General features: G+C 37.3%; 1 long non-coding RNA gene across 1 annotated transcript in view; it reads left to right on the top strand.

The window, feature by feature from the left end:
* The window catches only part of LOC144322939 (uncharacterized), a 125,225-nt gene that overhangs the window by 13,685 nt on the left and 83,950 nt on the right, over positions 1 to 27,590 (top strand). Inside the window, exon 2 of the long non-coding RNA XR_013388522.1 lies at positions 17,698 to 17,749. This is a non-coding gene — a long non-coding RNA (uncharacterized LOC144322939). The remainder of the gene's footprint in view (positions 1 to 17,697; positions 17,750 to 27,590) is intronic.

The following is a 27,590-nucleotide window of genomic DNA, read 5'->3' on the forward strand; positions in this document are numbered from 1 at the left end:
CTGTTTTGCACAGACTCAATTCCCCTGACCTACTCTTCCAAGGTTATACTTCAGCCAAATCCAAACTCTGGTTAAATCCAGCTCTCTCCTGACTCTGCCTAGATGTGAGCAGCTGACTGTGGGTGGGAAAAAGCACATAATCATGAGAAGTAGTGTCAGCTTCATTTCATTGCACTGATCTCAAGTTGGCCCTGAATACTGTCAGGCAACTTGACTTCTCCCTTCCCTCTACTATCCTCTCTCTGACTATTTTCTTACACCCAGAGGGGCATGGAGAAATATTGGAGGGGGTTGGATAAACTACTAGGGCTGGTATAGAAGGGGTCAGGGTCTGCGGTCAAACACAGTGTCCACATTAAAAAAATTTTTTAAAAATATTTATTTATTTATCTGAGAGAGAGAGAGAGAGAGAGAGAGAGAGCAGGAGCAGAGCGAGAGGGAGAGGGAGACAGAAAATCTCAAGCAGACTCCTTGCTGAGCACAGAGCCTGATGGGATCGATCCCAGGACACTGACATCATGACCTGAACTGAAATCAAGAGACTGATGCTTAACCAACTGAGCCACCCAGGCCCGCCTCCAGTGCCCAAATTTTTTTCTGTCGCTAGTCTTCAAAAAAGATCTCAGCAACCAAATCCTTCAAAGGTGATGGTGCATAGAGATTGGCTTGAAAATTAGAAAAGAGACTATAGAAAATTTGTGTAATAGTCCTTTAGAGTAAGATAAAAAAAAACCAGCAACAGCAACAGCCCCCAAATTTAATAAATACTTTCAAGATAGAAGTTTTATAACATATTATTCCTTTATAAAATTTTCAAAATATATAGTATTATAATAAAGTGAAGTGTTTTTGAAGTAATCTTTATTAATAAAATCATAGGAGATCTCTGCATTTTAAATGTTTTTGGCAACATGGCACGTTGCATATTTGTAAATGGTTACATTATCTTTGAAGTTGCCACGCTGAATGCGAAGCATGAGATGCTAAAACAAGTATTTCAGCCTCTTTCCCCCAAAAAAATTGTACATAAGAGTTGGCTAAGGTGTTCCAAATCCTTTTCAAAGAACTGATGATGCAATGAGGGGTTGTGACGTCACAGAGATCTTTAAATCTAATCATTATCCTTTAAAAATAGTATCCAAATAAGAGTAGTATTTACAAATCAGTTTCTTTAAGCCTGCTGTTCTTCAACTGTTGCAGAACAACTGAAAATAGTCAGTGATTAAAAATAATCAAGATTATTTTAAAATATGTTTCTTAATACATATCATGATGATCCTTCTACTTTAATTCTTCCAGTCTTGCAGCTTAAGTAAATCATTTACTTTTTCAAATCTATCTAAAAAATTTACCATGTAATTTAGTAATACATTATTTAGTGTTTAATTTTTGATTCTTTGAAGTAAAAAGTTTCTGGTAGCATCTACTAACGAAGAAAATTTTATTAAGCAATTCTCTGTGTAAAGCCATTTTAGTTCCATGTGTAGGATAATAATAAAGCTCTTCTTTGTTACCAATGGTTTATTGGTTTATAAAATAATCTATGAATCAAGGCATTGTTCTTAGTTTGGTAGCACTTCTAACAATATTCCTTCATTCTTTCACAAAAATTCCTGCCCACTGAGCTTTGTTGATGAATGTGTAATTAAATGCTAAAATATTTGGTGTTACTTTTTTTGTAAAGCCAGCCAGCTATAGTTGTGCATCTTTTTACACAGTAATGAAGTTGGAAAAAGGGAATTTTTTTCATAAGATAGTTTTAAGTGTTTTAATATTGACAACCCCTCTCTAGCTAAGGTCCATAATTTTGAAAATGACATTTTCCCTATGACTTTTTATTTCATGTGATGCTTATATATGCAAGCAATAAAACCTCATCCTACTTTATCCATTTGGAAATCAAATTTGCCCAATTGCTATTAATTACACAGCTGATTCTTGATATTTCTCATATCTTATTATTTTCAAAACAATAGTATTGCTCAACAAAATTAAAGAAATGCTTTCATTTGTATTCTTTTTGTGAAACCATATCCCGTTGTATAACTGTTAAGATTATTTTTCTTTAACATTTTATGGCTTACTACATTTTGTCATTGTATTATTCTAAAAGAAACAAGATATTTCTCTTTTCTTTTTAAAAATGATTTATTTATTTATTTGAGAGAACATGCATACGTGAGTGTGGGGGCCGGGGAGGGGCGGTGCACAGAGGGAGAGGGAGAGAAACTTCAGCAGACTCCGCTCTGAGCACAGAGCCCCATGTGAGGTTCTATCTCACAACCCTGAGATCACAACCTGAGCGAAATCAAGAGTCAGATGCTTAACCCATTGGGCCACCCCAGTGCCCCTTTATTTTTCTTCCAAGACCTTGAAAAACAGATTACTTTATCTGGACTCTTTCATATCTTCATTAGAAAAATATGTTGGCACAATAGACATATCAATAAATGCTGATTTGTGGTTGAAACCATAAAACTCATTTTCAGTTTTCAATAAAATATTATTAAAATTTAAAAATTACAGTTGATATTACAGAGTGTGGGCTAAAAATTTGTTCATATCCATATGAGTATCAGCTACAGAATCAAACTGAAGGTATATGGTATTAGTGCCTAAAAATAATGAATGGTGCCACCATTGTGGAAGTAATTTTCTGAAATGTGGAACAACGTTGACTAAAGTTTCCAACCAGAGCGTACAGTTTTCCTTTGATTTTCATTGTGGTTCCTTTCATATAAAATTTGTTGTATAATGTAAACAGCATAACTTCTTTTATATAAATAATGGTAAACAGTCCACTCTATACAGTACACCTGGCTCTTTTCTCCCCTTCCACCCTGTACTCTTTGGAAGGAAGTCACTATGTGTAGGCCACACTGGAGGAGGGAAGCATTGCGCTTCATCTCTCTGAAGGTACAGTACCCTCTGCATGGGAGATTTGTCTCTTCTCCCCTATTTATTTATTCAGTCGTTGATTTATGTTAGTACAGACTCACGAATATTATTTCATATTTTGGCCTATAATTCAATAACCATGTATTTTGTTACTTTTCTGTGTCCCTTTAACATTCCCTTGTCAGTATAGGTTGAAGTTTTTTATTTTCCTTTTTATTTATTTTTTCTTAACACTTCTTAATTTCCTGGTACTACGACATGCTCCAGGCTTATCATTCTTTTTCTTGCCCAAATCCTTAGAATTAGGCATTTTTCCTGGGAGCTAGTTGCCTTTTTTTTTTTTTTTTCTCTCCTTTGGAGAATGGTATGAGATACATAGATCTAGGTGTTGGTGTATTTGCTACTTCGGGCATGTCATTGCTTCTAGGCCCTCCCAGTTGACGGAACAAGAGTATATGTATGCTAACCTGTGTATATACATGTTTCTACATGAAAATATCTGTAGCAATATTAAGATAAGCATGCATTTGGGGCACTGGGGTGGCTCAGTGGTTGAGCATTTACCTTCAGCTCAGATTGTGATCCCTGGATCCTATATCAGGGTCCCTGCTTCTCACTCGGTCTATGTCTCTGCTTCTCTCTGCATCTCTCATGAATAAATAAATAAAATCTTAAAAAAAGATAAACATGAATTCATACTGATGTCTCCAACTTCAACTCTCACCACATAGATCACTGTGGCCCTCTCTCCTGCCTGTCTGTAAATTCCTACTCCAATAGTGAGAAACCTGGCTCCCACAGTCTGCCATCCACTTTTATGTTCAATCTCAGTATATATTCTCAACAATTCTCAGAATTGTTAACCTATATTCCCATCAGAAACAACTTTATCAATTCATGTATACTCTTATGAGTATACATGAATACACATACACATACACATACATACATACATACAAAGGCAGTTGCCTTTGCCTTTCATATTACAGACTCCATTCACCTCCAAAGTTACTGAGGTTAGCATTTTCTCCCACCCCTTTGGTGAGGTTGTTTCATACATTCGTAACAAAATTAGATTGTCTTGTTACATTTTGCATTCCATCCTGGGATCCCCCAACCTTCTACACGATTTTTTTCAAAATTGCATACTAGGGTTCAATGTTTGTCCTATAAGTTTTATGAGTTTTGACAAATGTATAATGACTTATGTCCAACATTACAGTATTATAGAGAATACTTTGACTATCCTAAAGCAACCCCTGTGTTTACCTATTCCATTCTTTTTCTCATGCCCAAATCCCTGGCAAGCACTGATTTTTTTTTTTTTTTACCTTTGCTCTAATAGTTTTGCCTTTTCCAGAATGCCACATAATTGGAATCATGCAGTATCCTCCATCCCAACTGGCTTCTTTTGTGTAGTGTTATGCATTGAAGATCCATCCATATCTTTTTGATGTCAGGTTTGTTAGGGATGGGAATATTACTTTTCAATGATGAAATGAGTGCTGTGTAAGACACATGATTGGCTAGAAAGCTTGTATGTACTCCCACCACATGAGCCTGTATAAGGAGAGAATGGAAGGAGGAGAGGAGAATAGGGTTGAAAACTTTTTAGTCTTGTAGAAAGAACATCTCTTTAGGAATATCTGTTTATCAGTTTTGTTTATTGTTGTATTCTCGGTGTTTAGAACACTGCCTAGAATACAGTAGTAACTTAAAGTTTGTTTGTTGAGTGAGTATTAATAGGAGTATTAACACTCCACTGTGTTGAGATGTTAGAAAAAGAATTAAGTGCAGTGTTATCTTTATTGGTTCCTGCTATTTTCATTACAACCAAAAATTGGACTGAGAGAGTAACGTGTAGATTTGCAGAATTCTCTTTACCAATTGAATAGACATATTAAATATTCTCTATAATTTTGAACGATCTGTGGGCATATGCAATTTTAACCATTTTTTTCTAAATTAAGATTCTCTCCCTCCCACCATCAATTACTAAAGTAAAGCATTCTCTGAGAAAATTAGGCTCCTTGGTCAGATAAAGTCAGGAATTACCATGTAGCTGGAAGTAGTAACTTGTATTTATCGTTTTTCCTATCTTTCCCTCTTCTCCCATTTCTTCTACCATTTATTTACCTATTTTTTGAAGAGTGATTTTATTTATTTATTTATTTATTTATTTATTTATTTATTTATTATTTATTTATTTATTTATATTGATTGATTTTTCTATTTATGATGGGGGGAGAGAGAGAAGACAGAGAGAGAGAGAGAGAGACACCACATGCAGGGGGAGCGGCAGGCAGAGGGAGAGGGAGAAGCAGGCTCCCAGCTGAGGAGGGAGCCTGATATGGGGCTCAATGAATTGGGGACTCTGGCATCATGACATGAGCTGAAGGCTGATGCTTAACACACTGAGCCACCCAGACTCTCTTCTTCCACCGATTTAAGCAAGAAACAACTTTGTACTTTGCTGACTTGGTGATGGTGGGGGATCAGGTAGGACAAAAATTACGAGTCTACACATCTTTTAAGTGTTTGGCCAGAAGCTCAAAGGGGGAAGAAGAAAGGAGAAGAGTACAGGGGAGTGAAGACAAATATTTAGCAATGAGCTCTCTATGGAAGGAGGACAGGAAGTCCTGCCTTGTGGCTTTTGTAGATTACCATGGTGTAAATATTTCCACCATGGCCAATATCAAGCTACTAACATCAAATCTATGTGATTGCAAAATTCCTGAATATTTACCAGTGGGCTCTCATGAGCTGATCTGCTTCCAGGATTCCACTGAGAGTACGGGTTCTATGGTTATCCTTCTAACCTCTGCCTCCAGGCCAGTTAAGAAAGGGATTTACCCAAGTTGGGCAGAGGAAATGGAAAGGGAGTCAGAAGATCTGAGAAATGATTCTTGACATACCTTGGCAGGAGGAAACTTGGACAGTTTTATGAAATATTCCTGGCCCTCAACTGGGCCTTGTAAGCATTCTTCGAGGAGCAAAAGAAAACAGTGATCCATAATTCAATGTCAACTGGTGTGTATCAGTGACCTGGGGATGGGAGTGAGGCTGGGTCCCATCATTCAGCAACACCAGCCATATCCCATCCCTACACACATGCCTTAAGACTGCCTGAAATTCCAAAATTCTACCCCAGCTCAGGGAGTAGGGAGAAATCCAGAAAAAAATGAGAAGATGTTTTCCCTTAGAGTGGAAGCTTGGAAGCTTGGTGTCATACCTTAGGTTGTATTCTAGAAAATTCTTTATTTTAATGGATACTGGAGTTACCCCTCTACAACCACATATTTTATTATAGGAGTTTTGCAATCATATTGCAGCTTGAGACAGCCCTGCAGTAAAGAAACCTGTTTAACTTTTTTAAAAATGTGAAAATTTCATAATGTTTAGTCAACTTTAAAAAAAAAAAGAAAGAAAAGCACCATTTGGCATACTGAAGAATTGGTTTTCCATGGAACAAGTTTTGGAAATGCTGTTGTGGTTTTTTCCTCCCCAGGATTTCTTTTGCTCTCTCTCTCTCTCTCTGTGTGTGTGTGTGTGTGTGTATAGAAGTATGAACAATGTAGAGTAGGAATTGTAATGTTCATAGTATTCCCAAACTTTCTTTTTTATTTAACATTGCGGCTACATCCCTTTGCTTCTTAAATGGAATCTTTTCTTGCCTGTAAAACACTTCTAGGGATAATTTGGAGGCAAACTGAGGAGTTAAGGGCATGATAAATGCTCTCAATGAATCACAGCACAAACTTGGAAATAGCTTGTCAGCTATCCCAATAAGATATCAGAAGAATAATCGAATAGGTCAGCAAGTGCTCAGCTGAACAGAAAAAGCTACTCCTTACTAGAGAAGCCCTAGGAGGGAGGTTTCTAGATGGCAGATTGGGGCTTACTTGTAGATTTTTAAGACTTTCTTAAAAATATCTCTAAGTTGGGGATCCCTGGGTGGCGCAGCGGTTTGGCGCCCGCCTTTGGCCCAGGGCGCGATTCTGGAGACCCGGGATCGAATCCCACATCGGGCTCCCAGTGCATGGAGCCTGCTTCTCCCTCTGCCTATGTCTCTGCCTCTCTCTCTCTCTCTGTGACTATCATAAATAAATAAAAAATTACAAAAAAAACTTAAAAAAAAATCTCTAAGTTGCTTCCATCACATCCTGTATTTCTTCCTGATTGCTAAGATTACAGAAAAGAGGGAAGAATGGGTAGGGATGATCTCCCCCTCTCACCAACACACACATGTTCGTACTCTGTGCTCGTCTCTCTCTCTCTCTCTCTCTCTCTCTCTCTCTCTCTCACACACACACACACACACACACACACTCACAGAAACATGCACACACATTTTCTTGTCTTTATGGAAAGAATTATATCCTTTGAGGTTTGCTTTTAAAAGTTGCCAGTCAAGATTCCTGGCTGGCTCAGCAGTTGAGCATCTGCGTTGGGCTCAGGTCGTGATTCTGGGGTCCTGGGATCGAGTCCCACATGGAGCTCCTTGCATGGAACCTGCTTCTCCCTCTGCCTGAGTCTCTGCCTCTCTCTGTGTGTCTCTCGTGAATAAATAAAATCTTTAAAAAAAAGTTGCCAGTCATAGCAACCTCTTCAGTTTATTAACTTAAAAAATAGTCTGCCCACTTTTCTAGAGTGGTATCAACTGTGGAAAGAGACTTAAGAAAGTCTCTGCAGTTCATTGCAATTATTTTACCTCATCCAATTCACCTTTAAACTTGAATGCCCTAATCATGTTCTAAAAATAAAGCAGCACAAGTAATAAATATCTTAAAAAGGAAACTGACTTCTACATCTTTGGAATTTCCTCTAGTTCCTTGTTAAAACTCTGATAACTTTGTACTGGGTTGCTCCAAATTTTCCAGCTAGTTGGAAAATCAGTTGTGATTAGCTAATTTAAACTCATCACAAGTGACATGGGATTGTCTCCATCTCTGCCCACCTTGAAATAATTGTGCTGCCATCTTTTGAAAGCTAGGCCCTAGAAGAAAGTTAAAATTTTATTAAATTCTGAGGTATTAAACCACTTTAAATTGCTCAGGTGGAAACGAAGAAATTGAGTCAAGGTTATATATTAGTCCCACAGGCAGCAAAAATCATGTTTCACATGCCTTTACAAAATTAACTGGTAATCACAGTGCCAAACACTAACACTCTCTCCTCATAACTGTGTAAACTGTAGACACAGATTTACTTTTTAAAATATGATTACAAAATCATAGGTTCAGAAAGGGACATAGCAAGAACAAAACAAACTTGTGAAACCAACTGAACAAAAACTAATGTGTGTTCCTGGATTTACTTGATGGCAAAAAGTTTTGAAATTGTCCGGGGAGAAGAAATTCCAGAACCTTCCTCATTAACCATTGGGCTGTGATGAATTGAGAACTATACAGGCTAAGTTAGTTAGTAATGTGCAGATTGCTTTAAAAAACATTCATTTATTTTCATAACCTTAGATTTGTCTGCCTTGAACCACAAAACTCCACCCCAACTTTTTTTTTCTTTACCTGATTTAGATAAAAAATAAAAATTATTATTTTCTACTCTGGCAAGACTTCTTAAAAATATACCCTGGAATGTAGTTACAATGAATAGTTCTTTCCTATCTCTTCTTCACTGCATTTTATTAGCTTGGATTATATGGTAATAAGCCAGCCATTCATTCATTTTCCCACCTAGTCACTTACTTATCTATCTACCCACACATAAACAAGGAACCAAAATTCAGAAAGATGAAATAAGAACTCATCCAAATATCATGCTATTAGTAAAATATTAGTAATATTAGTAAATACTTGCTATTAGTAAATTTAAACCTAGCTCTGTCTTAACCTAAACGTGAGCTCTGAAACATCACACTGTTATTACAACTAGTGTAGTGATTTTTTTCCTCTGGAAGTCAGTACTGCATAACACAGAATATCGAAATTTAACCCAGATCTATACTTTCCCCCCAAATACGAATGTATCAGTGATTCAAATTTTACCCTGCAAGCAAAATATACTTCAAAATTCCTTATTGGAATTATTCTAAGACTAGTGAAATGATTTACAAAGTCCAATTTTTTGTAAATACTTGAAATTGGGCATGATTTTCTTTGAAAACATAGTACTCGGGAAGAAAACATTAGAGTATTGAAATATGTTGTGTTTCTCCCTCAGTGCTCAGATGCACTATTTCTGTTTTGGAAGATGCTGGAAGATAATTTTCTCAGTCCTCCCTGTCAAGACAAGCTGTTCTCAGGAATGGCAGGTTTGGTTTGGCTTATGAACATTATGCCTCTTGTAACTGATCACATTCCCCCTTTGCCAGGAAACTGAGAAAGTGAGGCACACTTCCGTCAACCGTACAGGATGGCGTGGGACATGTTCCTGTGGCTGATCTCACGCCCGGCTGTATTCTATTTATGAAATGATTTCACCATCATTAAAAAATTCTTTTGTGGTATATGGATTTATCTGAGCAGGCATAAATCCTTTAGAAAATAAAATGGAGTATGAATAAGAAATATATATACATTTATATATATTTTATTATTTTTATTTTTATTTTATATATGTGTATATATATATTTCCCTTCCTAAACTTCACTGTGTAGATTTATTTCTAAGGCTTGGAAAAATCTTAGTGTAAAAGGAAAATGTCACAGTGAATAGAATATAAGCAAATTGTTAATTACCAGAAGATAAACCTGTAAATCATTTTGCACTGATTCAATCAACAGAGTAATTGGTGTAGACTAGGAATTCCCCTGACAGAAAGATCCACATTCTATCTCAGATAGAGGTGATACTCCATAGTGGTGGGATTATGAACTTGGTGTAAGGCTGACCTGCATTTCATTCTCTGCTATACCAGTGACTGTCTGTGAGATTTTAGGAAAGTTCTTTATTGTTCTAAATCCTCACTTTTTTTTTCATCACCAAGAGCAGCTAATTATGGTGCCCACCTTGTATGGTTGCTAAGAGAGTGAAATGAGACAGTGCACGTATGTGCTTGATACCTGGAAAATTTCAGTACAGGTTACTCTTATTGCTTTATCATTATTGTGGTATATGAGTCTAGCATATGCCACAATGTTCATGGAGAAATTTGCTGGCTAATGCCCCATGTACTGTTTGGGATGGAAGCCCCAGGAGTGTATCATAGTTGAGGTACCTGGGAGTAAGATTTCTGAGAGGCAAAGGGTGAGCCAAAACACGCTCCATTAATTGACACTATTGTCTAGGTCAGACCCTACACTTGATAATGCATGGCCATTCATATTTGTGAACAATTCTTTTTCTTTAATTTATTTTTAAAATTTAAGTATAATTCACATGCAGTGTTATATTAGTTCCAGGTATACAATATAATGATTCAACAGTTCTATACATTACTCAGTGCTCACATTTGTGAATAATTCTAATAAAAGTGCAAAAATTATTTTCTCATAAAAATCGGATTTGTCAAGTACAAGTACATTTGACCAATGCATAGTAAGTGAAAGACCCTCAATATGTAATTGCTTAAGCTAAGAGAGGAGAATTTTACCTTTCTCACATCACATGATGTCCGGAGGTAGGCCGCGCCAGGAGTGGTTTGAGTACTCACCGGTTTTCAGAGGTCTAGACTGGTGTCCCTGCATTCTCTTGGCCCTAGGGGACCAATGGTCTGAAGGTGTCTAGGGTGGCTCCAAGCATGATGTTATTAAACAACTAAATTTGAAAATGGGAAGCAAGAGATCGCACAGGACAGAGTTTCTGCTCCTTCATTTCCCTTATCGTTTCTAGAAAGTCACAAACGCATCCCTTATTTCTCAGTGGCCAAGACTCAATGGACAGACCAGGTGGAGGGGCCATCTTTCCTGAGATGGAGGGACTCGGCCTGTTATGTGCACAAGGCTTTATTCTGCTACCCTGTGAAGATGACAGCTGGGGACTATTCTCTTAAGTCCAGCCTTGATAACGAAATTTTCCTAAGGAATGGAAATTGCATTTTTTTGAGTTGGGTTTTTGTCTTAATTTCTTCATTCAATACACAGCCAGGCAAGCCCAGCACTGCTTTAAAATGCAAGAATGAAAAATGAACTCTGGTATGGTCTTGCTCTATCATTAGATTGATTTATGTTATTTTCTTATCTTTACTAAGTGGTAGCTTTTCCTTAGTCCTGACTCAGAACTATAAGACTAGTTCTTAGTGAAGGGAACTGCAGATAGTAAGGTGGACAGAAGAGACTGTTGGTACAATGGGAGTGCCATTTAGTTTTATTCTTTTTTTTTCATTTAGTTTTATTCTAATAATAAAGTCTTCAGCCTTATTAACTAATCACGAAAATGTCTTTGCAAGGCTGTCTATGTAAAAAAATAAAACTTTTGGGGCAGCCCCGGTGGCTTAGCGGTTTAGCGCCACCTTCAGCCTAGGGCGTGATCCTGGAGACCCGGGATCGAGTCCCACGTCAGGCATGGAACCTGCTTCTCCCTTTGCCTGTATCTTTCTCTCTCTGTGTCTCTAATAAATAAATTAAAAAATCTAAAAAAATATATATATATAAAATAAAACTTTTGGAAATATGTAGACTTCTAAAATTTAATGTTACCTCCTGTGGAATGTAACTTTTAATCCCCAGACATTGTATGCTAATGGTTGTTATGGATAACAGCATTATAATTTTCCAAGTTATATAAAATATTTTCCTCCTCTTTCTTCCTTTCTTTTGCACAAGAACCTCAAAGACTTTTTATCTGTCTCTTCTCCATATGGTCAAAGAAACATTTAATAAACCAATGACTTAAAACAATGCATAAAGGAGACTTGTTTTAATAATGTGAAACAACTGGAAAGCTAGCCTGTGACCGTCTATAGGCCAGCCTAAGACCACATGAACATATGCTGCCCCTAAGCACGGATGGCCATCAGAGTAAAGGAGAGGTCAAGGCAAAGAGCATTTAGCCTGAGAAAACTATGGTGACGTGACTCTTGGGCTTGGATGTGTAAACCATGGGATTGAAATAAGAAAGAACATTAGCTAGAGTGTTCTAGGAATGTAGGATATAATTAGTGAATATTTTCTCATATTGAGAACTAGAACTGAGTTTGAACAGACTGTGACTAGTTGACTGTCCTTCTTACCTGTCTTTATTTTGTTAATTTTTGCTCACCCTTCACAACTCAAGTTTAGTCCTATGGCTTCCAGAATGCTTCTTTAATATTTGACTCTTCCATGTTTGACTCCATGCATCCTGTTTGGGCTTCCCTCTATATTCTTGCCTCATAGTTTACCCTATTACATGAATATTACAGTTTTTGCTCGTATACCCATGTAATTCCTCTAGTTTTATTTATTTATTTATTTTTTAATTCCTCTAGTTTTAAAGTCACGTCAATGTTTTATTCATCTGTGCTAATTCCAGGTCGCTGAGTTGAAGGGCATTCAATGCCGTGGAGATAATTAGGGCTTAACTTGGGAGTCAGAGAGAGTCATTGCAAATTTGTGAGCTGCAAAGCAATATAATTACAGGAATATTTTTGGAATATGAGGTTTTTGAGCAGTGGGCGGCCTGGATTAGGAAAGGAAGATAGGAGAAACAGGAAGACGAAGCTGATGTAAGAAGAGCACAAGTAATAGAGCTTGCTGTGTGTATACTATTATTCTGTGAAAGAGGCTATGTGGGTGATTTCTTAGAAATGTAAATATTTGATTCCAAGCCTATTAATACCATGAGCATGTATTATTAATCTCATATTAAAGGTGAGGGAATTTGGGAATGATAGTGACTGGGCCAACATCATACAGAGAAAAGTTGATGCCTCTTCAGGTCCGAGTTCAGGATTATTTGTGTTCTCTAGTAAAGAGCTGCGAGAAGGCTTGTTTAGGTGTTGGCAGTGATGTAGGAAGGAAGGAAAACACCTGCAAAAACACGGGACTGGTAGTTTGCAGAGCTGGACGACTGCTTGCAGCTGGTATGAAAAGAAAGGGCAAAGTAAGAGGTACAACACAGAATGCAACACCAGGGATCCTAGAGGATGATATTTGTCTTAGAAAACCTGGGGAAGCAGGAGCATCACTGGTTAAATCCATCACATAACAAATAACATGAGCTTGTGGGATTGTGAGCAGGCAAAGCTTTCCTAGGTATGGAGAAAGTTTTGCTAAAGATACTGAAAATTTGTTTTTATCATTCATAATGAATGTATAGGGTCAGGGTCATGCATAATGATATCCACAGTGCATTTCAAACAAACCGGTTAGTTTTTTTTTTTAAAAAGATTTTATTTATTTATTCATGATAGACACACACACACACACACACACACACACACACACACAGAGACACAGTCAGAGGGAGAAGCAGGTTCCCTGTAGGGAGTCCGATGTGGGACTCAATCCTAGGACCCCAGGATCATGACCTGAGCCAAAAGCAGATGCTCAACCACTGAGCCATCCAGGTGTCCCAACAAACTGGTTTTTAAGTAGTTTTCTCATCTAGAATAGACTTTTTAACTGGCCTAGGCAACTGTTTTTGATCCTACCTTTTGTGTCTAGGACAATATTATCAATATTCTTTCCTAAAAGGTAAAGATGAAAATCTCTTCTCTAAGATTCTGCTGGACTCACTTTAGGCTCACAGTCAGTATCTTATTCTTTATTAATCTTGGTTTCTTGATTTCAAGGACATGGAATGCCAAATTTCAGGCTAATTTGAGAGCCTAAAGGGAATTGTAAATATTTGACTAAAAGTGTACTTTTGTAGACCAGTATTTGAGCAGCAGACAGTCTGGATTATGAAAGGAAGATGCTAAGTGTGGGAAGACAAGAGACCTTATGTAAATGGGAGAGCTCTGCATCTGATGTCAAAGAAGAGGACAAAGGAGAACTTTGAGATCCCTGTGGGTAGGCCAGCAGAAATCCAACATCTGAGTGCTTAGATCCAACCCAAGAGAGAGAAAGGGGTTTCCTCTATACCGACCTTGCTATATCCTAGGGCTGATGACATATGGATATCATGGGAGAGCCAAGCTCATTTTCACACTCTCTTTACAAGGCTGTCATCTAGAACACATTTTTTGGGGGGGTAGAGGGTGTGAAACAGAACAAGTCAGAAATGCACTTGGCTTGGAAAATTGAATTGCATTGGTTGGATATTTCCTCTCTGGGTTTTCTCTGGCATAATCTCTTCTCTGCCTATCCCCAGAGTTTATCTTCTGTTCTAGTACCTGCTATAACAGCTGGTGGCAGTCTCTACTAAACTTGAAAAATCATCAGTGGACTTGTTGGGTGAGGGTTGAATAGAGAGAATGAAATGTTTAATTAAATATTTTTCCTCCTATCAATTTATAATTGTATTACTGAAGTCTTTGTCTGCATTCTGGGCTAGATGGAAAGTTTACAAGTGTAGTTCAGGTAAAGGTAAAGGATATTGTCCCATCGGTGATTCTTTCCACCCATTACTATCACATGTAACCTCCACTTTTTTATGATGGAAGTGTGGGTTGGAGTTGGTTTGGTCTTCAGGAAAAAAAACACAGAATTTGATAAAATTCTATCTTATGCTTAGCACAATTCAAATAATCTAGAAAATTATCTGTGATGATTGATTTCATGCCCCCTCCTTGTGCTTTCTACATTTCCTCTATAAGCTTTTCTTTTGTAATTTACCATATTGCCTAGATATCACATGCCTGTTTGTATGTCCACATATTACACTATTTAATGCCACAGTCAATGTTTTATTTATATGTATTAATTCCAGAGATCACATCCAGACCATGGAAACTGAATAATGTTTTTTCAAATCAGTTATTTTATTTTTATTTTTTTTTAATTTATGATAGTCACAGAGAGAGAGAGAGAGAGAGAGAGAGAGAGAGGCAGAGACATAGGCCGAGGGAGAAGCAGGCTCCATGCACCGGGAACCCGATGTGGGATTCGATCCCGGGTCTCCAGGATCGCGCCCTGGGCCAAAGGCAGGCGCCAAACCGCTGCGCCACCCAGGGATCCCTCAAATCAGTTAACAAAAGGGAGAGAGAAGGGGGAGGAAAGAGGATGAGATTGAAATTTATAGGACCAAGTGTTGGAGAGGATGCAAAGCAAATGAAATTCCCATACTTTTGCTGAGAGAGCATAAATTGGTATAACCACTTTGGAAACCTGTATAGTAGTATCTAGAAAAGCTAAGATACCTCCACTCTATGATATAAAGAAATCCCACATACAGTATATACCCAAGAGAAATGAACCTGATCTTGGGATCTTGGGTCCTGAGGCAGCAGTCTGGGTACCCACGAAGTTAACTTTCTCCACAAATAGCTACTGTGCTATGTGGAAATATTGAGCCTCTGACTGGTCCAATTCAAAGCAGGGAAGCAATAAAGGCTGGCAGCAGTAGCAGTGTTGGGAAGTGCTGGTGACTTCTACCTGGAGAGAGAGACATGTAAGAGATCTAGGGAGCCTTAGAAAAATGCCAAGCAGATGGTTGGGAGGAAACCACATTTCCGACTTCCGACTTCTAACATTTTGGCAATTCAAGACTGTAAGACATCAGAGTAAATGCAAAATCTCATTAGGATCATTTCCCAGCCAGGTTATTATACAGGAGGGAAGAAAGATCACTCTGCTTCCTTCAAGACTGAAGGTTGGAAAGAGGGAAATATTACACATTCATTTGATCTTCTCTTAGTGGTCAGTCTATTAACCACTCTATTGATTGATTCGTTCATTTATTAACCAGTCATTATTTAGAGCCTATTCCAGGCCAGGGGGCTGGCAGTGCTTAATAAATGACGACTCTGAGAGCTTCAGTTCTTGAGGATCTCATAGTCTGGGGCACTTGTTTTTCAGCCCTGGGTTTTATATTTGAAGTTCCCAAAGATATCAATGCCCAGGCTCCTCTTCTGAGATTCTGACATCATTCTGTTTTAGAGTGGAGTGTATTACTTTTTGTAGGTCCCCAGATGATCTAAATGTGTATATAATGTTGATAACCTCTGGTCTAATGATGAGGCAGACCTGAGGAAAAAAATCTCAAAACAACATTATAGAAGTTCAAAATCAATTTAGGCTTGATATAGGTAGACACAAGGCCAGAAGATATAGCCTAGATGCAGTGGATCTGGCTCCTGTTGGGGTAAAACCCAAATCACAATGTCATTTGGGACATGTTCAATTTGTGCCAGGCCTGGGGTGGGATTGGTTAATGGCCAGGGAGTCTGATCCGACAGCCGAGGCCTGAACATTTTTTGGGGGAAAATTGCCAAATGTCAAATGAATTCTATAAAATTGTATTTAGAAATAATTTTTATAGGAAAAAGTTTATGTTATTCAAAGGAAAAGTTCAAATTTAAACACTCTAAAAATACATGCGATATAATATTTAAATGCCCTCAAATTAAAAAATTTCAGCTACTTTTTAAAATAAATTTATTTTTTATTGGTGTTCAATTTGCCAACATACAGAATAACACACAGTGCTCATCCCGTCAAGTGCCCACCTCAGTCAGCTACATTTTGAATTCTTATTTCATATATTACCTTCAGATGGACCCTACTTAAAAATGCTAAGATCATAAAAAAATATTTTCTCAATGTGCAGTTATGTTGAAAACAAGCAGAAAGATAAAGGTTCTTTTGCCAGTACAACTGTTTTTATTTAAGTAAATTAGATTTCAGTTTTAGATGAGGTCTGGCTCATGTACCTTTAATTTTCTGGATAGACTCAAAGAACCTTCTAATGCAAGGCTGTCATTCAGACTACAGTGCAGCTTCATAGCCCATCAGATTTGAGAGGATAGCATAGGTAAATAGGTAACAGCTAAATATAATTTTAGGTATGGATTTTAACAGAATATGTTTGTCTTTTAACTGAACTGTTTATGTTCCCCCAGAATTTGTTGGTCAAAACCTAATCCCCAAAGTGATGATATTTGGAAGTGGGACCTTTGGGAGGTGATCAGATTATGAGAATGGAGTCTCTTGAATGAGATTAGTGCTCTTTTGAAAGAGGCCCCAGAGAAATCCCTTGCCCGTTCCATCATGTGAAGCTATAGCAAAACAGCAATCTGTGATTCAGGAAGTGGGTTGCCACCAACACACTGAACCTGCAGGTGCCTTGACCCAGAATTATAAGAAATTTCTCGTTTATAAGCTATTAACTCGGTGGTAGTATCACAGCTGCCCAGACAGGTTAAGACACTGCCTAAAAGTAAAACTTCTTTTCCATGTTTAAAAAATAGCTGTTTCTCCTAATACCCCATGAGCTGTACCTTTTAACCACATGACCAGATGAAATCACAGGACTATGTAAATATTTTTTGGCCTTAGGTTTGTTCTGAGCAGATCTAAGGGACATATACGTGATGTTGCTTTTCTGTTTCTTACAAATACTCTTTGGTCTTAGCTCTGTCTGTCTTCTTAGCATATTTCAGGGCTACATAGAAAAATTCCAGACATGAAAGTTAGAGATCATAATATGTTTAAATATGCCTTAATATGCTGTTTTTTAAAGGCACTACAAGGAAATTTAGAGCTACTTACAGTCAAAACTATTCATTTTTTACCTTATGGTTTTTCTCGTAATATTTCTAGAATTAAAAGATTCTCCTCACTCCAGAGCTTTGGTAAGGGTTCACATTTGTTATCTTCTATCAGTGGCCTTGAAATAAATGTCAGGATAGGGAGGTATTTTTGTTAATTTTTAAATTATAATATTGTAAAAAATGGAAACATTATTGAAATATAAATAAGAAAAACTGAAAACCCATATTCTTCTTCACTCTTGCTTTCCCCTTCTTCCATTCCCTAGGTATGAGTGCTGTTAACATTTTCATGGGCCCTGGACAACTCTCAAACATTTGGTAAGGCTCAAAAAATATTATAAGTGATTTTTATTGTTGGAATTCCATTAAAGCTATACACTAAGAAAAGCAGTATCTTCTACTGTCTTGATATTCAAACATATATTCCATTTGTTGATTTAAACTTTCTTTTATATATCTCATTAGAACTTTATAATTTTATAGAGGTTCCAACATTTTGTGTTGTTTATTTCCAGATAGTAGATATTATGAAGGGGTTTCTTTTTTCAGTATATTGTCTCTATGATCACTGATCATATAAAAAATACTCTCTGCTTTTGTCTAATAGTCTTGTATTAATTTCAGTAGCTTTGCAATGGGTTTCTTTGGGTTTTGTACTACATAATCACATTCCATGTAAATTATGGTAATCCTATATCTTCTATATTTGTGCCTTTGTTTGTAGTTCATATTGCTTTTTGAGGACTTTTAGGGCAACATTAAATAGCAATAGTAATAATAGTAATTCTCATTGGTCTTAATGACTGTCTCTATTTGGAAATTTAGTATGAAATGGAAAGCATTTGAGAGACAGACTAGGATAGTGTTTCCAGTGAAGTCTCTGCAGCTTCATTACTGAGGTCAAATCCTGTGCTACTCTCTACCTCACTCATCTCACTATAGCCTCCTGCACCTTGATGATGATGGTTCTCTTGTGTGGATGACTTTGTCTCTGTTGCTTTCTCTACCTACAACGTTCATCCTTTAGATGTCCTCAAGACTCTCTCCCTTGTCTTTAGGCCTCTCTGCTTAAAATAACATCTTATGCAAGAGCTTTTCCCCATCATGCCATATAAATGGTCCCTGTGCTCCTAGTTGCTCACTATCCATTCTCTTTGTATCATTTTTCTTCATGGCACTTATTTTCATTTGACACATTTCTTTTGCTTCCTCATTGTCTTGTTCACTAATAGACCTGTAGTGCCTAGAAAACTCTCCAATATCCTGGTTAAGTGTCAATCAATGTTTATAAAGTGAATGGATGTTGTCATTATATGAAGACAGTGTTTCATGCATTTGCAGTTAACAATATTAAAACATGAAGAGGCATGGAATGTTTTTATAGAACTTCTGAGAACAGGGGAACTTCCTCAATAGAGTCAAATTTCTATTTAACTCTGTTCAGGGATTAGATTGATACATGGGTGGAATGACTTCAGAAATACAAAAATAAAAGTTTATCTAGTCTGCTAATAGCTTAGATAACTTAAATTTTTTTAAAAGATTTTATTTGAGAAAAAGAGAAAAAAAAGAGAGCACACACAAGCAGGGGGAGGGACAGAGGGAGAAGCAGACTCCCCACTGAGCAGGGAGCCCTTCTCAGGGTTCCATCCCAGGACTCGAGATCATGACCTGAGCCAAAGGCAGATGTCCAACCGACTGAGCCTTCCAGGTGCCCCAAGGCCTTAGATAATTTTAATAGGGGGAAAGACCATCCATTTCATTCATAAGGAAAATTATTAACATGTTAACACTTCATTGGAAAGGTGACCTATATTGAGGTGTGATTAATTGCATAATTGTTTATTTGAGCACGTTTGTGGTAGAAGAGAGGGAAATGACACATAAAGAGAAGCTAGAGACACTAATAGGACACTGCCCATTCCTCTGAAATAGGATATTGTCACTGGTACAAGCAAGAAGTCACGTAAGCCTGGTTTTAAATTCTTGCTCTTCATTTGGTACTTTTATGATCTTTGGCACATTGCTCTGAATCTCTGTTTCCTAATCTAAATAATAAGCTTTTCCTAAGTATTAAGGATAAAACTATGAGGGTAATATTTAGGATAATATCTATCAGATTTAGAAAATGAGCAATAAATAATAGTTATTTTTAAGTTTTTCTCTAGGTCTATATTCTATTTCATGAAGGTATTAGACTCTCAAGTAAAGAATGAGTGCTGCCTGTCAATAATTGGAGAAAAAAGTTCAAATTTTTATTATCAAGCAGATGCTTAATGTTTTACTTCCCTGGATGAGCACTGTGACTTTCTGTGTATACTAAGTGTTTTATTGGACGAATGCTGTGACCTCATTCAGATATATACCTTTAGCACCTCTTTTAAGTCTTTTTGAATTCATTATTTATAGGATAGGGTCTAATTAGAGGACTAAGAAGTCTCCTTTTCCCTAGCTGGATTCTCCAGCTCTGCTTACTATAAGCCAGTGCTTGGAGGGGATCTTAGGGTGTTAGGTTGTCTTCACGTTAAAAAAAAAAAAAAAAGCCTGCAATTTATATGTGTTATGGAGCCTAGGAATGCAGGTGCTCAGATGCTGGCTCATGATAATGTCCATACTTTCTTCTCCAATGGAGTTCTTATAAACAGTTATCATCTTCTGTATAAGTTCTGACTTTGTAGTCTTATTTCCTACATCATAATGGTATAAGACTGATTATTGAAATAACTAATATATTGGTATAATTATATTGGGAAGCTGGAAGAGGAAGGATCAAGGGTGTGTGTGCTGAATCTCTCCATAACAGAAAGTCAATAAATAACTTTATTTATTTAAATCTACAAATTTAAAAATAAGTATATCATTTGAAAGTATGGAAGTATTTATCCCTGGGAAACTGTATTACTTTTCAACATCTTTGTATCATCTGATTTTTAAAATTATATGTTATCACATTGTTAAAATAGGAAAAAATGGAATGGAAAAGAATAAACAGTACAAACATAGTAAAGATGGGCGGTTATCAGATAGAACATTTTCAATGGATCAGTGGTGCTACTATGAAATGACTACGCCCAGGTGCTTTGGGAGGACAGCTCAATCATCTTGCCTGTGGGGAAAGATCTAACACTCCAGTATCTTTCTTAAAAACATAAGGTCCTAGGGGATTAGCCTATATGAGATAGATTGTGATCACAGGGTAGTTAGGTAAGGAAAATCTTCTATACTGGAGGGCAGTGTTCTTCTTGTTTTATCAGAAATATGAAGTGCTCTCTTTTTCTTTTCTTTCTTTCCTTTTTTTTCTTTTCTTTTCTTTTTTCTTTTCTTTTCTTTTCTTTCTTTCTAATGACTTTATATATTTTTAAAAAATATTTTATTTATTTATGTGAGAGAGAGAGAGAGAGAGGCAGAGACACAGGCAGAGGGAGAAGCAGGCTCCATACAGGGAGCCCGATGTGGAACTCGATCCCGGGTCTCCAGGATCAGGCCCTGGGCTGAAGGTAGCGTTAAACCGCTGAGCCACCCGGGCTGCCCTAATGACTTTATTTTTCAGTAAACTCTGCACCCAACATGGGGCTCAAACTTACAACTGTGAGATCACATGCTCCTCTGACTGAACCAGTCAGGCACCTGGGAGTCTCCTCTTTTTCTAAGATTACTTTTATTCTAGGCGTGGAGTTTCCAGATCCATTCTCTTTTTCTGCATTCTCAATCTAGAATCTGGTAGCTACAAATGGAAATCCCTAGGAGCAGGGTAAGGAACCTCAGAAACCATTTCCCATTTGACCAGACTAGATCATTTGATTTTTAGCTTACCATTTCAGAGGCTACGTACTCGAGATACTGGACTGATCTAGAATGAAACCTTGAAAATGGTTACATGATACTTCTCGTTGCCATGTAGAAAGAAGCCCCACCACCCCCATAAGGCCTTGCTAACTCAAAGAGTAGTGCACAGACCAGCAGCCTTGCCATCCCTGGGGAGATGTTGGAAATCTAGAATCTTACAACCAGTCCCTAGTAGTCAGAATCTGCTGGATCAGAATCTACATTTGAGTAAGATCCCCAGGTTATTTACACTAAAAGTTTGAGAAGCACTGGTCTGAGAAACAAGGATGCAGAGACAGATGGGCTGATGAGAATTCTGTGAGTCAGTGTTAAAAGGACAAGATGAAAAAAAAAGATGAAAAAAAATAAAAGGACAAGATGGAAAGAGTTGATCTTTAGGTGCAGGTGGGCTGGAGCCAACGGGTGTCAGAAGCTAAGAGTACAAGGCAGGACTGCATTATAGGATGAGACAGGCCAGCATAATGTGATGACATCGATGCCCGATGCCAGTTACGAGGAAAGAGAAAGAGTTCTCAGATTAAGAAATGAAATATTCTAATGTAGAGACTTGTTTTAAACTCCAGCAACCTGCCCCCAACTCAACTCAAACCTGGACAGGTAAATGGGAAAGGCATATGCAAGGTGCCTACAAATAGGGACCTTTTCCAAGGTCAAAGATGTTACAGCTGGGGCACCTGGGTGGTTCAGTGGTTGAGCATCTGCCTTTGGCTCATGATCCCGGGGTCCTGGGATTGAGTTCTGCATCAGGCTCAGCCTCTGCCTATGTCTCTGCCTTTCTCTCTCTGTCTCTCATGAATAAATAAATAAAATCTTTAAAACAAAAAGATGTTACAGCTGATGAGGAGTCATTTCCCTCTTCTTTCTGAAATGTTCAGAGATATATTTTCTGTGTCTGAGTAAGAGAGAAAAAGAACACCCAATTAAACCTAAAATATCAGAAAAAAATTCTTAAGACCCTCCCTAATGATTCATTTACCGATAGAAGTACTGACCTGGTCATACACTTCTAATTTCTACAGACAAGTTCATTAATAGAATTGGAATGGTAAAGCTAATGTTAGTAGCTCCTTTTCTTAATGAAACTATAAATCATATTAGCATTTTATTTTCTTAAGATCCTGAACTTTTAATATCTCTTGGGATGTCAGTGCAGGTCTTGAAATGACAGCTTCATACTCCCATAACACAAACAGGAGAGGCACTAAATGCTTTGGGGACCAATTAACTCGGACATACTTAACCCATGTTTGACACCAAACAGTATCTCATTCACTCAAAACATTCATTCCCACGCTATGTATGTCGTCACCCCTTGACTATATAGTAAAGATTTCTTCATACATATTAAAGATTTCTTCATATATATTAAAGATTAAAATATATATATTCCTTTCTTTATTGAATAATTGATGTATTTGCTTAAGGAAATTCCCAGTTTTGCTTAGGCAAGTAAACCACTTTAAAAAAATCCCCAGAGGTTGATTTTTATAGTCATCTAAACTGTTATTAGAATTCCTTCAGAATTTTACCTGATATATTGTAACTTAAAATAGAAATGGGAGGAAAAGGATATTTATACGTATTTATGAAAACTTGCAAATTGTCGACTTTCCTCTTCTGTCTTTATCATTAGGGTCCCTGTTTCCATCCCAAGCATCTTAACCATTATTTATTCACTGTGGTTTTTTTTTTATTTATTTATTCGAGAGAGAGATAGAAGAGAGAGAGAATGAAAGAGAGAGATGCAGAGACATAGGCAGAGGGAGAAGCAGGCTCCATGCTGGGAGCCCGACACAGGACTCCATCCCAGGTCTCCAGGATCAGGCCCTGGGCCACAGGCAGGCGCTGAACTGCTGAGCCACCCAGGGATTCCCTTCTTCACTGTTTTTGATCAGGGGTTGGGCAAATCATCTGGATGCCTTAGTGAATGTTGTTTCTACAAAATGAAGCAGTTGAAAGCTAACTATCAGTTGAAATACCCTCAAAACAACATTTTATGTTTTCTTTAAAAGTAGAGCTGGATAAGAAGGCTATCTGAGCTCTTTGTTATCTCCAAATATAGTCTTTGAATTCCTAAAGGCTCTGTTTATAGGCCTTTTTTTTTTTTTTTTTTTTTTTTTTGCTGCTTTCAAGACCTCCCTAAGAGTAAACATTTTTTTTCATATTCTGGGCCTCGGATTTCTCATTGATGGGCAACAGGACCTGAGGAGCAAGATGCGTTACTTAAATTCAAATGTGGAAGAGTTTTGTTCATTTGGACAATTTGGTCTAGTGCTTAAAAGTTGAGCCATAGCTGAAAGTAGAAATTGGTAAATGGAAGATGATTTAAGGCAGCTAGAAGGTGGAGAGAAAGAAGAAAGAGCAGAGGGTATAAATTCCTCTAACAGAGATTTTGACAAATGTCTGCACTCACTGTGGCAAGACTTTTGTTTGTTGTCATTCGTTTTAAAATAATTTAGAGTCATTTTTGAATCTGTTTTGTGTGATACTGTGTTGTTTTTGTTTTAAAGATTTTATTTATTTATTCATGAGAGACCCACAGAGAGAGGCAGAGACACAGGCAGAGGGAGAAGCAGGCTCCACGCAGGGAGCCCCAAGCGGGACTCGATCTCGGGACCCCAGGATCACGCCCTGAGCTGAAGGCAGACGCTCAACCACTGAGCCACCCAGGCGTCCCAATGTGATATTGTTTTTATAAGAAAAGAATAATTGAGCGAACTGAAGCAACGATCTAGGCGAGGGCATTAAGGGCACAGAGGATATTAAAATATAACACACAGAACTATAAAGATAGTAAAATGATCAGTGGTTTCCAGGGGCTGGAAGGGGAGGCTGGATGAATAGCAGAGAGCACAGAGGGTCTTTAGGGCAGTGGAACTACTCTGTATGATACTATGATGATGGATACATATCATTTTACATTTTTCCAAAGCCACAGAATTTACTAGACCGAGAGTGCAGTGTTTACTCTAATGTAAACAATGGACTCTGCGTGATAATGATGTGTCAATGTAGGTTCATCAATTGTAACAAAAGGGATGTTGATAATGGAAGAGGCTGTGAATATATGGGGAGAGGTATATGGGAAATCTCTGCGTCTTCCACTCAATTTTTGCTATCCATCTAAAACTGCTAAAAAAATAAAACCTATTAACTTTGCGTAGCATATATGAAGTACGTATTATATGTACGTATATATGATATATACATATAAACATTAGCCGGTGTAGTTGCTTATTGCTTGGTTGCTGTGGAAAACAATGTGATAGAATTTGCACATGAACAAAAATACACATGCAATAATCAGGAAGAAATAGAGAACTCAAGCATCTAGGTTGGCTTCCCTCTAAGAATCTATGAGATGAGTATCTGGTACAATATTTTGAGATGACCTTGTAACTGTGCACCTATGGGACTAGAGGGCTACTCGACAAGAAGAAATAGCAATTGTGCAAAAGTTACACAAGTGTATAAAAAGGGCAGTCTGAATTATTTATGCATCCTATGTTACAAGTAGTGAAGAAGAAAAAAGTTATTTTAGAAGCTCAGTATAGTTTGAGCTCTTTGATCTAGAAAAAAACAACATTTCTTAAGGAATGAGAATAGCTCTTTTGCTTGAGAAAACCCCTTAAAGACAATGCACTGTCTGGAAAGGCATAGTCTGAGTAAGAGTGCTTTAGTCAAATAAATGTAAATAGTTCTACAAACTAAAATGGAAAAAATTTTCATTTCTAGCAGTTGGGGAAATAGGGGTTTGGGGTCTTGGTAGAGAGATGAGGCTTAAGCAAGATGGCAGCCAGCAAGGTGCCAAAGGGAAGAATGATTAAAGAAGGAAAGGTCATTGAACTTCAGGACAGTGAATATGAATCACTGTCTCTTCTGAGGCATATTGTAAGTCCTATGTTGACCCCATCCTTCAGGGGAACCCCATCATGTAGGGCAGCCAAGCGCTTATAGGGAAGATGCTAGAAGAAAGGTGGAGAGGGGAATGAGTAAAGAAAAAAGGAGTCCTGAGAAGTAAACTAAGGAGCTGTGGACTGGGAGTTCAACAGCAGCAGAGATTCATGATAATTCTCAGGCTTCCACTTAGATCTAGAGAAAGGCACAGAGTGTACAGCGTGTGCAATGAGAGTGAAACATTTTGTGCGATGAGAGTGAAACATTTTATTTGGATACTAAAGCAAAGAGTGAGCACAGAAAACTAATGGTTTGAAGCATCCATATAGGCAGCGGATACTTAGGGACCACAAGTTTGTGGGGTGCAGTTGTGGTCAAAACACGGAAACTTTGGTAAACCATGGAAGCTAGGCTTTGAGCAGGGAAATAAATATACACTTTGACTTAAGTTCTGCTGAATTCCTACAGGGTGATATAGGTACTAACCTAGGGACAAGTGCCCTTTATTGTGGTGCTGACAAAGCCTTTCTATTAAGATCCTTTTACGTTTTGATTTGAATCTATAAATTCATTTTTTTTCAACCAATACGATATCACTTAGGATGTCCAGATTTATCAAAATGATTTTCCAAAGATGAATCAGCTATCAGTGGTAGAAAAACTGAGACTTCTGATTCCCCGTTTAGAGTACTATTTCACGACACAAGGCTCTTTCTTGTAATTAAAGCTTTTCACTTTTAAACACCTAAATGTTTAACATATTTAACATGTGGATTACCATATGTATAATGTAGATGGTATTTATTGTAGTTATGTGTATTTATTGTATACAAATATATATGTACACTTAGAATATCTACATTAATTAAGCAGCTACTATAGAAAGTATCTATTATATGAAGATGTAAAGATGAAGAGGACATACCTTGAAAAGCAGTAGGGAAGAAACACAACTCTAAAGATTAAGAAGATAGAAAGGTAGAAAACGAATGAATGAATTAAAAAATTTTAAGATATATTTCTTTTTTTTATAAATTTATTTTTTATTGGTGTTCAATTTGCCAGCATATAGAATAACACCCACTGCTCATCCCGTCAAGTGCCTGCCTCAGTGCCCGTCACCCAGTCACCCCCACTTCCTACCCACCTCCCTTTCCACCACCCCTAGTTCGTTTCCCAGAATTAGGAGTCTCTCATGTTCTGTCTCCATTTCTGATATTTCCCACTCATTTTTTCTCCTTCCCCCTTTATTCCCTTTCACTATTTTTTATATTCCCCAAATGAATGAGACCATATAATGTTTGTAAAGACATATTTCTTTATGAGTGTCTTCTGCTATACAATGGAGCTATTATTTCAAATTTACCTGATTCATAGGATCTTATGGAAATATGCTTTGGCAGAAATCAGTTTATTCTTAAGCATTTATAAGTCTTTTAAAATAACAGTTTTAAAATAACAGTATTTTAAAATAGAGACTTCAAATTCCCTTTCTTCCATTCTGGGCATTCACTGCTTCTAGAGTTTAAGCCAAACCCAAAATAAGCCTTTTAGACTATGCCATTAGGGTTTAACTTGTAAAAGAAAAAGAAATGTAACAGCATAAGTTGCAAGTTAGTGTGATTTGAGTTTATGAATCCACAGGGTAAAGAATTTCAATTTTAAAGACTTGTAAATGGGAAGAGTCTTGATCTTTGGGCCCAGAAGTCAGTCTTACCAACTTTAGAAACAAGTAGAGATGACATTTTTGGGTTGAGACAACACACAAGACCTCAGCTAACTCAATTATTTTTGTTGTCAGTGCAGACTGTAATAAAAATTATGTGCTTTCATGATTATAATTTATTGAAAAAGCAGTTACAAAATTTTACCTGTTCTTGCTGTAGTCAAATAATATAAACATGAATGGTTTTGTGCTGAAATATAAACTTATCAATAGCTACAAGCTATAAAACAGATCTTACTTTGTTTTTTTCAAAATCAGCAAAATTGAAATTTTTTCATTATTATTTTAAAAATATTTTATTTATTTATTCATGAGAGACACAGAGAGAAGCAGAGACATAGGCAGAGGGAGAAACAGGCTCCATGCAGGGAGCCCGACTCAGGACTCGATTCATGAATTTGGATCATGCCCTGAGCCAAAGGCAGACGCCCAACCGCTGAGCCACCCAGGGATCCCCAATTTTTTCATTATTAAACTATATTGTAAAAGAATTATTTCAAATAAATTTGATATTTTTATTTATAGACTCAAGCCAAAACACCATAAAATTAGGGGATAAGTACACTAGTTATTTCAATGTAATGTGGCAAGCCATTTCTTTCCTGTAAAGGACTATCAAGATACAATCGCAAGCAATTTCAACATCCCTCGAAACCAGAATCACCTCAAGAAAACACATCAAAATTCTTC

This window comes from Canis aureus, chromosome 11 (genome assembly GCF_053574225.1).
Source record: "Canis aureus isolate CA01 chromosome 11, VMU_Caureus_v.1.0, whole genome shotgun sequence".
Lineage (NCBI taxonomy): Eukaryota > Metazoa > Chordata > Mammalia > Carnivora > Canidae > Canis > Canis aureus.